General features: G+C 38.1%; 1 protein-coding gene across 3 annotated transcripts in view; it reads right to left on the bottom strand.

Moving 5' to 3' along the window:
• Positions 1–1,156, bottom strand: part of tcf3a (transcription factor 3a) — a 40,809-nt gene extending 39,653 nt beyond the window's left edge. The window contains exon 1 of one of the 3 annotated variants that reach the window (XM_051875031.1): positions 644–1,156. The gene's annotated coding sequence lies outside the window, so the exon portion shown is untranslated. The remainder of the gene's footprint in view (positions 1–643) is intronic. The other 2 variants (XM_051875025.1, XM_051875017.1) reach the window with 2 other exon arrangements.
• Between the last annotated feature and the right edge of the window lie 16,660 nt (positions 1,157–17,816).

Below are 17,816 nucleotides of genomic sequence, written 5' to 3' on the forward strand. Positions count from 1 at the left end.
ACGGTCCTCGACACAAAGTTTGAAAACTACACAAGAACAAGTACAAACACTCCTTGTGGGAGTATAGAGCAAATAACAACATGTAAACACCTATATGGGCATTCTACACAGGAAAAGGTGGGAAAGCTATTCCCAAAAATGGAATAAGGAAAAGTTATTTCCCAAGAAAAGTCAAATAAACGAACAAGGACACTAGACGAACTGCAAATAAGGGGAAACCCAATACACCACAAAATTAAATTAAATGGAAATACGTCAAATTAACTTCGCAGTTGACTTTATTTAACCCGAGTGCAAACTTTCATCTGTTATAACCATCAAAAACTTCAAATAACAGCAAATATGCAAGCGAAAGAGGCAGTAGATGTTCTATAAAGTTGTAAACACACATTTACCGTGGTAAAAAGGTGCTATAAAGAGGCTTTTAAACTTGACATTGTTGCCAGTATTGAACAAAGAAGCCGTTTCCTCTGGACTCGAACCCCTCACACACACACACACACACACACACCAAAGCTCTTAGACAAAACACTTCACACACATTCACTATACAACAAAAGTTCGCTAATTAAAACCGGCGCGTTAAAGTCAGAACGGTGCACGTTTACACGTGTAAAATATGATAAACCTGGTAAATATTTACCGTTTCTCCCGTCACGCGCGCGGCATCCAGCGGGAGAGAAACGCGCTTCAGCCTGAGAGGAAAAACAGAAAAGTTGGGGGACAAAATTTCCCCCCTCCGTGTCTCAGGTCCCGCAAAAACACGGTGCAAAACGGGTCGTATTTCCCGGGAAACGCGAACAGTCCGTGTCAAGAGTTGTTACAATGTAACTGTGCTCAAATACAACTCTGCTTAAAGTTCTATTCTAATTCTTTTGAGCGCTACAAATGTAACATCTCATCTTCCGAGGAGACATTTTAGCACCGTCCACATTGTCAGCCCCAACAGTGTATCCCTCCGCGCTGAGGGGAGACGTTATAGCGGTGTCCGATTTCAAACGCCCAGAAAACTAGCACTGTGTTGATTACGCGATTACTTTGATATTTACTATAAACGCAGCACAGTTAAAATGCTAAATACAACTGACAACAGTATATCTGACTTTATCGCAATATGAGCAGGATTTTGCGGTAAACTGTGCAGCACTAGACTAACGCGCGGAATGAGACGACGCACAGTTGAAGACAGATGGACTGAGAAACAGTGCGAGATGGAACGATAGACCCACCGAACTAACCAATAGGGAGCCAGGAAAGCTTGATTGACATATTCAATGGCCAATGAAGGCACTTTTTAATACTAAAGCCAAACCTCTCTTCCCTGCACACCCTACCCAGGTTTTAAAAGAACGGCAACAGGAAGCCATGGAATACCGTGTTTTTATTTTTTTGTTTAACACAAAACGTATGCTGCTCGAAGCGAGATCGCAGAGGCTTATATAGTTTAAAAACTCGAATCAAAGATAAATATTATAGAACGATTACAGTTAGGCACGTTTAAAATACAATAGGCTATAGTACCATGGTATTACCAAGGTGTTTAGATATTACAATATCATGATATTCTTTGGAATATAATGTAAATACCAGGGTAAATCAATATGGTAATCATTCAAAACCATGTTATGATATGTGAAAATATAATCATCTGACACCATCTCTGGTCCCGCCACATACAGTATATTCTAAGACTGGAAATTGTACAGTACAGTAAACTTAACTCTTGACTCTGGACCACAAAACCAGTCAATTTTTTGAAATTAAGATTTATACATCATCTGAAAGCTGAATAATATGCTTTCCATTGATGTATGGTTTGTTTGAATTGGTCGAGATACAACTATTTGAAAATCTGGAATCTGAGGGTGCAAAAAAATCAAAATATTGAGAAAATCACCTTTCCAAATGAAGTCCTTAGCAATGCATATTACTTACAAAAATAATTTTTTGATATATTTACGATAGGACAAAAATTTACAAAATATCTTCATGGAACATGATCTTTACTTAATATCCTAATGATTTTTGGCATAAAAGAAAAATCGATAATTTTGACCCATACAATGTATTGTTGGCTATTGCTACAAATATACCATGCGATTTATGACTGGTTTTGTGGTCCAGGGTCACAAATATATTTCTAATTAGACTGACAAAAAGTAGGCCTATCATGTTTTGGTGCCTTTATTTTACCATTGTAGTTCTTTGGGACTCTTATTTGTGATATAACATATGACATATTGATATGCAAAAGCAATAAACTTGTTTCTTTTTTCACCTTGAGTTTGTAAAAACAGCACACTGGTGTGAAGGCAGTGTTAGCACTTCCTAAATCCATCTTAGATTTGGAGAGCCGACACCTCGGATAATCTAAAACTGAATGAGCCATAATCAGAATTGGAGCGAAGCAAATGGCTTCTGGCTGGAGGTGTGAAAGGACTTTCAGGGACCACTAAAACGGAGGAAGCGCCAACATTTGGTGTTGTGGTGGGAAAACAGAAGCTGGGTGCCCCCGTGTGCATGTCGGCCCTTTAACTGGTGTTTTTTTTGAGGTCACTGTGGTACACAACCCACACCATGGGGGAGATTAATATGAGCAAACAAGCAGCCTGATGATTCATATGTGTAATATATCTGTCCTCAGGTGTTGACATTGAAACTATGGCATTTTCTGCTGAGAATCAGTCCAGGTAAACACTGACATTAAAGTCAAAACATGAAATCCAAATTGACCCCATTTGCTTGTTTCATGTTCCTGTTGTTATTATGAACGATTCAGCAGTGCACGTCAATCTGAAGAAAAAATGTTTTTCTAATCTTTTATTAAAATGTAATATCATTTTGCTTACTTGTATTTTATAGTTTTCAGGAAATAGCAATAATAGAAATAAGCTATTAAAGGTACAGTAAGCAATTTCTGAGAAAAGCTTTTAAAAAAGTGGATCCAACCCGAGCTTCAAAACACACGTGTAGGCAATCAGCAGTAAGGGGCGTATACACTCATTGGGTGGAGGTGCCCGTGTTGCATAGCGTGTTTGTGAATTTGGGGGCGGAGCTATAAAGATAGGGGTGTGATCATTTTGGTGATTTTAAATATCAACAGCGTTTCTCAGAAATCACTTACTGCACCTTTAATCCTTTTAAACAAACCAAATTAAAAATAAAGTAAATGTGAAATAGATTTGCACAATAGACAAATGTCAATTAAGAAATATTCATATATACCATTTTTAATTCGTCATATCATATATACTACGCCTAAGTATCATACTGTATATGTACGAAGACAAAAATAATAACGATAATACAAAATGTTATAACTTTCCTTTTCATCTGACAAGAATCCCAGCCAAAACCTACAGCCAAATAGCTATTTATAGACATTTTACAATGCAACCAAATGGATCAAATCAAGTTTCTCCCTACATTTTTTTTCTCATTGAATGTCCTGATTCACTCAGAAATGCGTCATATTACGGAAGCAAAATGTTTCACATGGCCAGCTAAATGCCAGATAACGTTACAGTGAATCGGTGAATATTACATTATGGTTTAAAATTACCTCCTTCACCAACATCAAGCCTAGTTTTAAACATTCAGGTCATAAATATCTCTCTCCCCCTTGTTAAACTTTAGTACATAAACAGTAAATGAAGCATGTCCGGTCTGATTATGGAGGTTTAGGGCTGTATTTATGGAAGGACCAGACGAGACCAGCAGCATCATGTCGGTGAAACACTAATCCACTGGAAACACAAACACAGACGGGTAAAGGGAGCATGTCAATCAGTTTAACCCCACAATGAATAGAGCCGTGTGTGAGAATTTAACCCCTGTGTTGGGGGTGCACTAACTTTTTCATCATGTTGTCTTCACCAGTGACCAGACAATCCACAATGCTTTGTTTCAGAGATTCGGTAGCTAAAATAAATAAAATAAAATTATTCAGAATAAAATTACAAAATGAGCACAATTATTTTAATTTATTTAATTATTTTTAATTTATTTTATTTATATTTATAGAATTATACCATGCTAAAAATATAAAAAATGTATTATTTTAAATATATTTCTTATAATTCTGAAGAAAATGTGAATGTTTTTTGCCCATGCAAATTGCTATAGTGCTATTTTGGATACTGTTATGGTTTTAATTATCTGTTAATAATTTTTCCACTTTCATTTTAATTTTAGTTAAAGTTTTAGAAATTTTGTTTGTTATTTTTTAATGTCTATATTAGTGCTGTCAAATCGATTAATCGTTATTAATCACATTAATCACATCTGCCAAAAGTTAGTGCTGTCAAATCAATTAAACACAATAAATTGCATCTACCAAAAGTTAGTGCTGTCAAACGCATCTACCAAAGGTTAGTGCTATCATATCGATTAATCGCAATTAATCACATCTGCCAAAAGTTAGTGCTGCTAAATCAATTAATCATGATAAATCGCATCTACCAAAAGTTAGTGCTGTCAAATTGTTTAAATGCAATAAATCAAATCTACCAAAAGTTATTACTGTCAAACGCATCTACCAAAAGTTAGTGCTGTCAAATCAATTAATCGCGAAAAATCGCATCTACTAAAAGTTAGTGCTATCAAACAATTAATCGCATCTACCAAAAGTTATTACTGTCAAACGCATCTACCAAAGGTTAGTGCTGTCAAATTGATTAATCGCGATTAATCGCATCTACCAAAAGTTAGTGCTATCAAATGATTAATCGCATCTACCAAAGGTTAGTGCTGTCAAATCGATTAATCGCGATTAATCACATCTACCAAAAGTTAGTGCTATCAAACGATTAATCGCATTTGCCAAAGTTAGTGCTGTCAAATCGATTCACCGCGATAAATCGCATCTGCCAAAAGTTATTACTGTCGAACGCATCTACCAAAGGTTAGTGGTGTCAAATCGATTAATCGCGAAAAATCACATCTGCCTAAAGTTAGTGCTGTCAAATCAAACACAATAAATCGCACGTACCAAAAGTTAGTGCTATCAAACGATTAATCACATCTGCCAAAGTTAGTGCTGTCAAATCGATTAATCGCAATTAATCGCATCTGCCAAAAGTTAGTGCTGTCAAATTGATTAATCGCGATTAATCACATCTGCCAAAAGTTAGTGCTGTCAAATCAAATAAACACAATAAATCGCACGTACCAAAAGTTAGTGCTATCAAACGATTAATCGCATCTGCCAAAGTTAGTGCTGTCAAATCGGTTAATCGCGATTAATCACATCTGCCAAAAGTTAGTGCTGTCAAATCAAATAAACACGATAAATCACGATAAATCTACCAAAAGTTAGTGCTGTCAAACGCATCTACCAAAGGTTAGTGCTGTCAAATCGATTAATCGCAATTAATCGCATCTACCAAAAGTTAGTGCTGTCAAATCAAATAAACGCGATAAATCGCATCTACCAAAGGTTAGTGCTGTCAAATCGATTAATCGCGATGAATCACATCTACCAAAAGTTAGTGCTATCAAACGATTAATCGCATCTACCAAAGGTTAGTGCTGTCAAATCGATTAATCGCGATTAATCACATCTGCCAAAGGTTAGTGCTGTCAAATCAAATAAACGCGATAAATCGCATCTACCAAAAGTTTGTGCTATCAAACGATTAATCGCATCTGCCAAAGTTAGTGCTGTCAAATCGATTAATCGCGATTAATCACATCTGCCAAAAGTTAGTGCTGTCAAATCAAATAAACACGATAAATCGCATCTACCAAAAGTTAGTGCTGCCAAACGCATCTACCAAAGGTTAGTGGTGTCAAATCGATTAATCGCGAAAAATCACATGTGCCTAAAGTTAGTGCTGTCAAATCAATTAAACACAATAAATCGCACGTACCAAAAGTTAGTGCTATCAAACGATTAATCACATCTGCCAAAGTTAGTGCTGTCAAATCGATTAATCGCAATTAATCGCATCTGCCAAAAGTTAGTGCTGTCAAATTGATTAATCGCGATTAATCACATCTGCCAAAAGTTAGTGCTGTCAAATCAAATAAACACAATAAATCGCACGTACCAAAAGTTAGTGCTATCAAACGATTAATCGCGATTAATCACATCTGCCAAAAGTTAGTGCTGTCAAATCAAATAAACACGATAAATCGCATCTACCAAAAGTTAGTGCTGTCAAACGCATCTACCAAAGGTTAGTGCTGTCAAATCGATTAATCGCGATTAATCACATCTGCCAAAAGTTAGTGCTATCGAACAATTAATCGCATCTACCAAAGGTTAGTGCTGTCAAATTGATTAATCGCGATGAATCACATCTGCCAAAAGTTAGTGCTGTCAAATCAAATAAACGCGATAAATCGCATCTACCAAAAGTTAGTGCTATCAAACGATTAATCGCATTTGCCAAAGTTGGTGCTGTCAAATTGATTCATTGCGATAAATCACATCTGCCAAAAGTTATTACTCTCAAACGCATCTACCAAAAGTTAGTGCTGTCAAACGCATCTACCAAAGGTTAGTGGTGTCAAATCGATTAATCACGAAAAATCACATCTGCCTAAAGTTAGTGCTGTCAAATCAATTAAACACGATAAATCGCACCTACCAAAAGTTAGTGCTATCAAACGATTAATCGCATCTCCCAAAGTTAGTGGTGTCAAATCGATTAATCACAATTAATCGCATCTGCCAAAAGTTAGTGCTGTCAAATCAGTTAAACGCAATAAATCGGATCTCCAAAAGTGAGTGCTGTCAAACGATTAATCGCGATTAATCGCATCCAAAATAAACGTTTGTGTTGTTTACATAATATATGTGTACTGTGTATATTTATTATGTATATATATAAATAAACATGCATGTACATATTTAACAAAAATATTTATATTTATATATTTAATATAATGTAATATATATATATATATATATATATATATATATACATATATACATACATACACACACATGTATACATGTAAATATTTCTTACATATATACATGTATGTGTGTATTTATACATACATAATAAATATACACAGTACACACACAAGGATTTTGTAAACACAAACTTTTATTTTGGATACGATTAATCGCGATTAATCATTTGACAGCACTAGAGTTTTCATTAATGTTTTTTTTGTTTTCAGTTTTAGTTACAGTTATTTTAGTACATCAAGTTAAACTAAAATAAAATGAGATATTGCATTGTCAGCTATAGCTGAAAAAATAAGTTTAAGTTTAAAATATTTAGGTTTTAAATATTTTATTTGATTAACGTTTAATTATAGTTAATAACCCTGGTTGCTCCTTTTATTATACACTGAAGCTTGTTGTTTTTTGGAATATAATGTTGCACATTTCATAGCAAAGCCAAATGATGTGCTGCAGGCCAAAGCAAACACTCTTCACAAATAACATCCCTGCTTTTGCACGGCCTGTTCGTACAACTTCATCTTCAGCTCTGTGATGAGTGTTGATGTTTATAGTCACAGCAGTGCTTCACTTTACTTACCTGAGCTCAGCAGGCGGCGCGGCTATAAGACCCCGGTCCGCGCGTGACTAGCTGCTCTATTGAGTCGATGGGCCCGTGAATGTGCAGGACTGAATGCAGGGCCAGCTGCGTCTGGCATCAAGTGCATTCATCTCAGGGTTTGGAGAGCATCGAGCAGGATTAGCTAACTGAAAGCATCCGCCAATACCAACGAAACCATGGCAACCGGCACCTCGCACAACCGACACATTCGAGACAGGAGATACGCTGAACGTTTGAACAGATAAGGGTCAAAACACACATGATGATGAGACAGTAGTGTGAAATCTAGAGACGGACCATGGCAGCTGTGCAGGACATGAATGGACTGATGATTGCAAAAATATGCCAATTAAAGGGGCTATATGTAAGAATTATTATTAATCGCTGTTTTATTTCCAATATTTGAACAGCTTGTAACGAGACTGTATGAAAACCTGTAGAGTGATTTTTATGTGAAGAACTCGGGACGTTTTTGCCGGGAAAATCAAAAGGACGGCTACGCGCGCTCCTGAGAACCTCCCTTCCGTTCTATGATAATGCCGGTGAATCGCAGAGCTGCTGCAAACATATCAAAGTCCCTTTCAGGCAAGTTATTTCACTCGGCGGCCATCTTTGAAACTATTCTCGGGCAGCTCTTATCTCTTTGAAAGGGGAAACATCAAATTCTCCAAAAATGTTCACTAAGTTTACGATTAAATTTAATATTTGAAATCACCAATGACATCTGGCAACAACTGTCTCATAAATGTTGTTTCTAAACGCTCAAATAATGAAAAAAAAAAAAAAAAAAGATTTTTTTCAGGCTGGACCAGCCAATGCGCATGCGCAGTCCTAATAAGCGCGTGTTTTAGAACTGTAACCGCGGTCACACTAGCCTTTAGCTGCGTCCAAAATCGCGTACTGTCTGAGTAGGTACTGCATTTGAATTTAAATTTACTTTCCGACTGTTGAAAAAGTATGTTCTATATAGTACGAATGCGCGTAGTATGAATGAAATCTGGACTTACTACATCTGCCATGTTGTTACTGTCACATGACCTACCAGCATCAGTTACATCCCTTCAACTCCATTCACAAATCCTCTCCTGTGGCCTCATGGGATAGTAAAGTGTCCATCATATGCACACTTCAGAATCTCGCCGGAAGTAGTAAGTCATCTGGGTACTTTTCGCCTACTGTTTTTTGAATACTATGATTGCGGACATACTACTCTATTCGCATACTGTTTTTCGCGTACTATATAGTAGAGAAGTATTCGATTACGGACGCAGCGTATGTGTATATAGGCGTGTTTGGGTTGTTTTATTAAAAAAAACAATACATAGAGTTGTTTGTGGTGCGATAATGCGGTGACGTCACAATCGTGTTGCATTGTGGTATATGGAGCTGCCTGAAGTGTACATATGAAGTAGACTCATTCCCTCGGTCAAAATCGAGGAAGCAAGGGTCTGTCCATATAAACTTCCCTCGTCCACTTCACGAAGTGGAACGCACCTCAAAGTGGCGGCAGGGATTCCCCCAAGGGGAAGTGCTTAGGGAAGTTTGCGAGTGTGTGTCTAAACGTGGAGTGGAACGCAGCCCAGAGCTACTAAAGGCAGCTGCAGTGACATGATGACTTTACTAATTGGCGGTTGGCGATTTTTACTTAGAAGGCGGGACTTATTCCACCATATTGCGCATTGAACTTTCTCCCATTCATAATACAAGAGTGAATTTAGATCTTTCTATATCTAAAGTCTTTGAAACATATCCACATCGCTATGATCAGATGCTTTCTTAATTGCTGTTTTCTCACCGCTGTCATTTTTGTTGTGTTTATTATTAAAAGGAAAGCGCTCTGCACATATTTATTTACTGTCGACGAATTCTGCATATAGCAAGTACATCAACTTACTAACACTAACCGTCTACTAATACTCTAATGAAAGTTAGTTGACATGTAGTTGCAAAGTTACTTATAGTTAGTAGAATGTCTAAAGTGGACTATTGAATTAAATGCATTTTCACAAGAAAATATAAGAGAAAGAAAATAATGAAGCGTTGACTGATTGTAGTGACGTATATCATCATTTGTGTAGAAGCAGGACTTACTTTCTTTATCACAGTATAATTGCACATGGCTATGTTGTTTTAATGGTCTTATAATATGCATATTCTCATTCAAATTCAAATATTAATTGTCTTTTAAGCCCAAATGTAATTCTTAACTTCAAGACATCATATTGCAAAAAGGTTGACTGACAGGTACATGCACCTGAGAGTGCAAAGTCATATCACAGTATGGGATTTCCACCCTGAAACCCTCAACCAGACTTACTGCGAACAGGAAAACAGCGTTCATGTGACCCAGATCAAACCCTTCACTGCTGGCAGCTTTACTCTCTGTAGCAATGTACGTGCAGTGCAATAAAGTCAACGTGAAACGATGTTCAGAACATGACACATTCCTGAGCATATAGTGAGAATATGGAGTGGGTTATGATTTGGTGTTGGCTTCACGTGTAGAGAGATTAGTCAGGTGTGGCGAGGTGTCCTCTGTGTTTGTCATCAGGGCCGACAGTGTTAATGTTGTGGGACGATTCTGCACCTGTTTCTAGCGAATCTCGTCTTTGATAATATGCTGGCAGTCGTGTCTCTGGGCTCGTGGTTTATGTTTCTCAAGAAAAACCAACCAGTGTCGAGAGGGGACAGCAGTGTCTACACACACATACACAACACACACATGCACCGAGACCACCGCGCAAACAACTTCAAAGGGGTTTTTTCTTGCTCTAGTTCACACACTTGTACTACATCCTTTGACACTTGCAGATATTTCTCAAGACATCTCATGCATCCTCGTCCTGCAAAGCTCTGAGGGATTTTTAAGGTACAAATGAAAGAGCAAATTGGTTTTTGCATTTCCTGAAGAAGGTGAGTGAGTGGTGCTTGTCTGTGCAACTCCCAGCTAACAAAAAAACGTTCTAAGAACGTTGCCATTACGTTATAAAAACATTATTTAAAACCTTTTTCTTGGTTATATGAACTTTAAGGGAACATTCCATTTTATCATTCTGCAAACATTATGGGAATTTTAATTTTGAATGTTTTCTGAAATAGTAACATTTAAAAAATGATGTTTTTGCAACATTTTGAGAACATAAGAATAAACATTCTATTAACATTACTGGAAATTCAATGGAATGTATAGAACTTTGAATGAACATTCTATTAATGTTACTGGAAGAATGTTCATAACTTTGAGAGAACGTTTCCTGTTAGCTGGGCTGGTTTCTAGAGGGTTTTTTTGCAGGCCATGCACCCTCACATCTCTGTGATCTTCTGGTCTCCAGGTTTGGCTTGGGGTTTGTGGAATTTTTTCACCCATTTTGCACTCCAGCAGTTGAGAAAGGTACATCTGATGGATCATTCACGTCTGGAGCAACATCTCAAATCCTCATACAGGCAGAGATTGATCTGCCTCTCTCAGGGCAGTTGTCGCTGTCCCAGGCATCGGTTTTCAGCATTTGTTAGCTGTCCCGTAAGCCGGGGTTCCCTTGATGTGCGTTTTTGGGGAGACCCAGTGTATCTGAACACCCACGCTCAGGTTACAGTAGCGACATACGACACACGCTTCCTGAGAAACACGCTGCTACTGTGCAACATTGTGGTCGCGGCGGCGCTGATGAGGAAAGGAAGTGAAGTGTCTATCAAAGCAGAGAGGTTTATCAGCTCGATTAAAGAACTACGATGGCAGCTTTTACTATTGAGTAGTCTGGAACACGACTTTTGACCAGATAGCTCGAACGACTTGACAATCTGGTAGTGTGTGATCTTCAGTCGTTTAGTGAATGATGCAGTTTTTCCTCTGTAAATATATGATGCCTATGGTTTTAAAATCTGTTCAGATTTTTTATTTTTATTCCAGCCTTTAAGCAATATTACACTTTTCGGCTAACTAATATTGCTCAAGAACCTATGGAAGCTTGTTTCCACCACGGAATAAAAAAAAAAAAAAAAAAAGGTAATTGTGACTTTATCTCACAAATCTGACTTTATAACTTGCAAATGCGTCATATAAAGTCAGAATTGTGAGATATAAACTCCTAATTCTGGTGCCTATGGTTTTAAAATTCAGCTTTTTTATTTTTATTCAAGCCTTTAAGCAACATTCACACATTTTTTTTTTTTTTTTTTCCCCTCAGAATTGGACTTTATAACTCTCAATTGTGAGTTTATATCACACAATTCTGACTTCACTCTAAAACACACTGTTAAAAACAACCCAATTAACTCAGGGGCTGGGTAAATATAGGACAGAACACATGCTGGGTTAATTTTACCCAGCAAATTGGGTTGTTTATTTAACCCAGCATAATGGGTTGATTCATTTTTACTATAATACTAGCATTTTTTTTTTTTTTTTTTTTTTTACTTCATACATGAATTATTGTTTACGGATTAACTTAAATCCTCTAAACCTTTTTTAAATACTCCACACAACCACTGGTTTGCATGATAATTCCTTTATTTTCAATCATATTTTATAATATAGCATATTTTATATCGTTTTTAATACATATTGCCTGCATTTAAGCTCGTTTAACAAATATTAGAAGTAAAAATTAAACATTTAGAAGTAATTAAAATGTAATGGACCAGTCTCTGTTGTCCTGTTTCCACCGTAACGGCACTGGATCTCGTGCCGGAGATGACTCGCGTTCGGCGGGGGAACTGATAACTACAGACCGCCGCCTGCTTTTCACTCGTAGCCGAAAAATGCTGTGACTGACTCCATAACCTGTCCATAAATAATCAGTGTACAATTCTGAGAACATATTTTAACATCCTAAGTATTTATATTCTGTATCTTTTTGAATGAACTCGAGATCCAAAATTTCCATCACTCAAAAAGACCAACACCGCACTCATTTAGGTGACTCACATCACGCCCCTGTATGTTGCTTTCCATAAAATTAAACAATATACAGAACAATAACGAATTTTTAGATAAAATAAAATGTACACAAACCTGTATTTTACCGAAGACATGCACCAATTTGATGGAGCTGCACTGCTCTCTCCTGAAGAAAAGCCCACGATAAATAACTCAACCCCTGGGTTACGTTTGACCCAAGATCCGGGTAACACAAAAACTACCCAAACGCTGGGTTGTTACGTTTGACCCAAGATCCGGGTAACACAAAAACTACCCAAACGCTGGGTTGTTACGTCCGACCCAGGATCTGGGTAACACAAAAACTACCCAAACACTGGGTTGTTACGTCTGACCCAAGATCCGGGTGACACAAAAACTACCCAAACGCTGGGTTGTTACGTCTGACCCAAGATCTGGGTGACACAAAAACTACCCAAACGCTGGGTTGTTACGTCTGACCCAAGATCTGGGTGACACAAAAACTACCCAAACGCTGGGTTGTTACGACTGAACCAAGATCCGGGTGACACAAAAACTACCCAAACGCTGGGTTGTTACGTCTGACCCAAGATCCGAGTGACACAAAAACTACCCAAACGCTGGGTTGTTACGTCTGACCCAAGATCTGGGTGACACAAAAACTACCCAAACGCTGGGTTGTTACGACTGCCCCAAGATCCGGGTGACACAAAAACTACCCAAACGCTGGGTTGTTACGTCTGACCCAAGATCTGGGTGACACAAAAACTACCCAAACGCTGGGTTGTTACGTCTGACCCAAGATCTGGGTGACACAAAAACTACCCAAACGCTGGGTTGTTACGACTGACCCAAGATCCGGGTGACACAAAAACTACCCAAACGCTGGGTTGTTACGTCTGACCCAAGATCCGAGTGACACAAAAACTACCCAAACGCTGGGTTGTTACGTCTGACCCAAGATCTGGGTGACACAAAAACTACCCAAACGCTGGGTTGTTACGACTGACCCAAGATCCGAGTGACACAAAAACTACCCAAACGCTGGGTTGTTACGTCTGACCCAAGATCCGGGTGACACAAAAACTACCCAAACACTAGGTTGTTACGTCTGACCCAAGATCTGGGTGACACAAAAACTACCCAAACACTGGGTTGTTACGTCTGACCCAGGATCTGGGTGACACAAAAACTACCCAAACGCTGGGTTGTTATGTCTGACCCAGGATCTGGGTGACACAAAAACTACCCAAACGCTGGGTTGTTACGTCTGACCCAAGATCCGGGTAACACAAAAACTACCCAAACGCTGGGTTGTTATGTCTGACCCAAGATCCGGGTGACACAAAAACTACCCAAACGCTGGGTTGTTATGTCTGACCCAAGATCTGGGTGACACAAAAACTACCCAAACACTGGGTTGTTACGTCTGACCCAGGATCTGGGTGACACAAAAACTACCCAAACGCTGGGTTGTTATGTCTGACCCAGGATCTGGGTGACACAAAAACTACCCAAACGCTGGGTTGTTATGTCTGACCCAAGATCCGGGTGACACAAAAACTACCCAAACGCTGGGTTGTTATGTCTGACCCAAGATCTGGGTGACACAAAAACTACCCAAACGCTGGGTTGTTACGTCTGACCCAGGATCCGGGTAACACAAAAACTACCCAAACACTGGGTTGTTACGTCTGACCCAAGATCTGGGTGACACAAAAACTACCCAAACGCTGGGTTGTTACGTCTGACCCAGGATCCGGGTAACACAAAAACTACCCAAACGCTGGGTTGTTACGTCTGACCCAGGATCCGGGTAAAACAACAAACTACCCAAACACTGGGAAAATAACCCCAAAAAATGACCCAAAAGGCTCAACCCAGGACTTAAAAAAAAAAAAAAATAATCCAAGAGTTTTTAGAATGTTTATAACATGCAATTGTGACTTTATATCACACAATTCTGAGAAAAAAAGGTAGAATTGTGAGATAAAGTCGCAATTACCTTTTTTTTTTACTTTTTATTCAGTAGCGGAAACAAGCTTCCATAAGAACCATTCATATTACTTGATAAAACAAATGATTAGGCAATATGAAATATTCTGTCATCACTGATGCTCATAAACCGTGACTCAAAATCTATCATAACACCCTCTTTACAGTCAGGAGTGAGTTTTGCCACAGTTACTGGCATCTGCCCTAAAATGGTGGGTCATACATATTTGAAATTCTCAAAATACTCAAAAACTAAGAATATTATTCATTTTCAATGAAAGCCAATTAAAAACATCAAGCCAGAATTTAGAGGTACAATCACAGAAGTAGAAAAATGTTCAAGAGTTTCAGGAAAGGAAGAACAGGAAACACAAGGATCCGTCTGTTCTTTATATCCTAAACTTGATTTCGTAATGAGTGAAAGATGCGTCCCATCTTGATTTCAGATCATTTGATGACTGAGTTTTCTCAAATTCACAGATTTAAAAAACAGAATATTTTACTTGGCGGCTTTCAAAACACCTCAAACACAGACAGAAGAGCAGTTCTGCATCTAACATCATGCATTGCTTACATTAGTCCACCATGCAAGTGAAAGAATGTGAGAGAGATGGACGGAGAGAGAGAGACAGATGAGAAGCGGTCGTCAGGGGAGCTCTAAACAACATCTCTGTCTCCGTGTGCATATGTGAAGTCATGGCTTGCCAAAATGGTAATATGACATCGTTTGGGTTTTGCAACACATATGCTGCAGTTTCAGGCTTTGCCAAGACACCGAAACCCTCTCGCTGAGGGTCAGATGGCAGCAGGCCCTGGAAAACAAACACACAAACACAAATAAAGCCTCATGGGAACATCATTTATCATTATTTATTAAGCAATGCATCTAAGCTACTTAATAAATAATTAATACTGCAGGTCTGAACCTGATTAAACCATTTGACATACAAACTCGATTCAGACATTGCCATGATTTTTTTTTAGATTAAATGTTGAAAACAATGGCACACATTGAAAGAATGTTCAAAATCGTACACAAGGGATGTCATCATAATATTTGCATACTGATTCATGGTGTTTTCTAATTGTCACACTATTTTTTGTTGTCTTGCATGCAGTGTTTATTTCACTAGAGGCAGATTTATTTTATATTTCAATTGGTCATCAACCTTCCCTTTTCCGAGGACAAAATCCCGAGGTTTAAATCCACACTGTCTCTCATAACGCGTGGAGTGAGACGGGTACATGTGTCTCTCCTCATTCTTTTTTCATCAACCCATCCCCCCGTTCTTGCAGATTAGAATTCATTAGCAATCAAAGAGCCTCTGTGGAACTCCTGCTCTTAATTACCCACTCATTTGCATTTTTGCATATTAATGACTGCAGAGTTTGCCGTCTGACTGCGGCAGTGAGCGAGGGTTTAAAGTCACCCTGTCTTTTTATTCTCGCATGATGAATACCCAGAATCGCTGTGAAAACCAGACGTGCCACATCACTACTCTGTACATGGGTCACTAGTAGAATCACAGACCGGGTTGAAACCTTCACGCTTTCAGACAGTTTTGGGGAGCAGATTCCAGTAATGCTGACAAAACTAGAGCATGTTATGAATTTATGAGTCATGCACTGCAAAAAAATGATGTTCTTCCTCAGTATTTTGGTCTTGTTTTTCAGTACAAATATAAAAATTCTTAAATCAAGATACATTTACGTGAGGAGCACAATTATTCTTATATTAGGTCTTGATTTCTGAAAAAATATATGAAAATTAAGTTACTTTATGCTTAAATGGGCTATATGTAGAATTCAGAAACCCTTGTTATTAGCGACACTGGTGGCCGTTAAGTGAACTGCAGTCAGTAACTTACCGCTCGTGCACATGTAATGTACAATAACAAAATAAACACACAATTTAAATGACAGGAGTGAAAAAACAGCAGTTCAGAAAGCATCTGATCGTATCGAGCTCTGCGATTTACTGGCATCATGTCAACAGCAGATGAGGTAATTCAAATCACTCTGTTATGATAGTTTGATTATAAGGTATATTTGAGACTGTATCTCTGACTATGTGAGGCTATAGTTTGAATTAATCCCTTCTTTGCATGAGAGAGGTTCGCAGCAGCGTGCGTAAAACGTCACATCCTTTTGATTTTCCCGGCAAAAACGTCCCGAGTTCTTCACATAAAAATCAGTCTACAGGCTTTCATAGACAACCTAGGAAGTCGGGGAAGGTCTCGTTTTTTAAGTCTCGTTACAAGCTTGTTGTCAAGCGATTAGTACATGGAAATTATACACCTTTAAAACAAGAAAAATTATAAGTGGGGTCAGAAAAATGCCGCAATTCAAAGGGAAAACCAGATTATTTTTCTTCTTCTTCAAAAAAAAAAAAAAAAGCATCTTGATTTAAGAATGTTTAGATATTTGTTATGGAAAACGACAAAAATACTGAGCAAGAACATATTTGCAGTGTTTCGTGAGCATTAATAATGGGTTTTTGATCAGTTGATCACAATAATATATTATAAAACATTTGTTTAGAAGCTGCATTGTGACCAACTATTAATCTTAGTTTACATGTCATCACTGGTAGAAAACCAATCATTTTGATTAATAGTGACGTTCTAGTGAATATAGACTGTCTTTATTCACATGGTTTATTGCTTTAATAAAATATTCTAGTAAAATAACCCCAAAAAATTCCTCATGCTTGAGTGACAATGAACCAGAGACCTCAAAGGGTTCGTACTAGTAAATGTCACTTTTGAAATTAACCACTATTGATGCTCGACACATGTTCAGGGTGTTTACACAATTTAGTTCAAAAACATTGTTCAAAATATGAGATGAAGGAACATATAAATAAGCATGTTATTATTTAGAGATATTTGGTGCAACTTCACAAAAACCTATTTAGGTGAATGTTCATTTTGGCCTCACACACTGAACACTGATCAGCTGCTGGTTGAATGTGTCAAATAACTCTACTGCCACCTGATGGCTGTGACGAGGTGTTGCATCCCTCACATGAGTGCAAAATATGAGTATAAGGTCTCTGCGGAACAAAAGTAGGCGTTTCTGTACTTGTGGGTGTTTATATATCATGCAATGAAAATGACCATCTTCACCCGACCCCACCCCTAAACCCTACCCACACTCTGACGTGGGCAAATCAGGTAATGATTTCTCAAAAACACCCCTCTGTTTATGGCCACGCCCACTGATCATTACTGTCCTGTACTTGCAAAATCTGGCACAATCATCACTGGTATCAAATTTGGCAAACATCAACAGGTTTTGCTGATGAATCTGTATGCTTTGAATCAGGAAATCAATGTACACTTCCTCTGAGGGACATTAATAAAAACAATTACTAGACAGTGTGCCAGTATTACTATTGCACT

This window comes from Ctenopharyngodon idella, chromosome 2 (assembly GCF_019924925.1).
Source record: "Ctenopharyngodon idella isolate HZGC_01 chromosome 2, HZGC01, whole genome shotgun sequence".
Taxonomy (NCBI): Eukaryota; Metazoa; Chordata; class Actinopteri; order Cypriniformes; family Xenocyprididae; genus Ctenopharyngodon; species Ctenopharyngodon idella.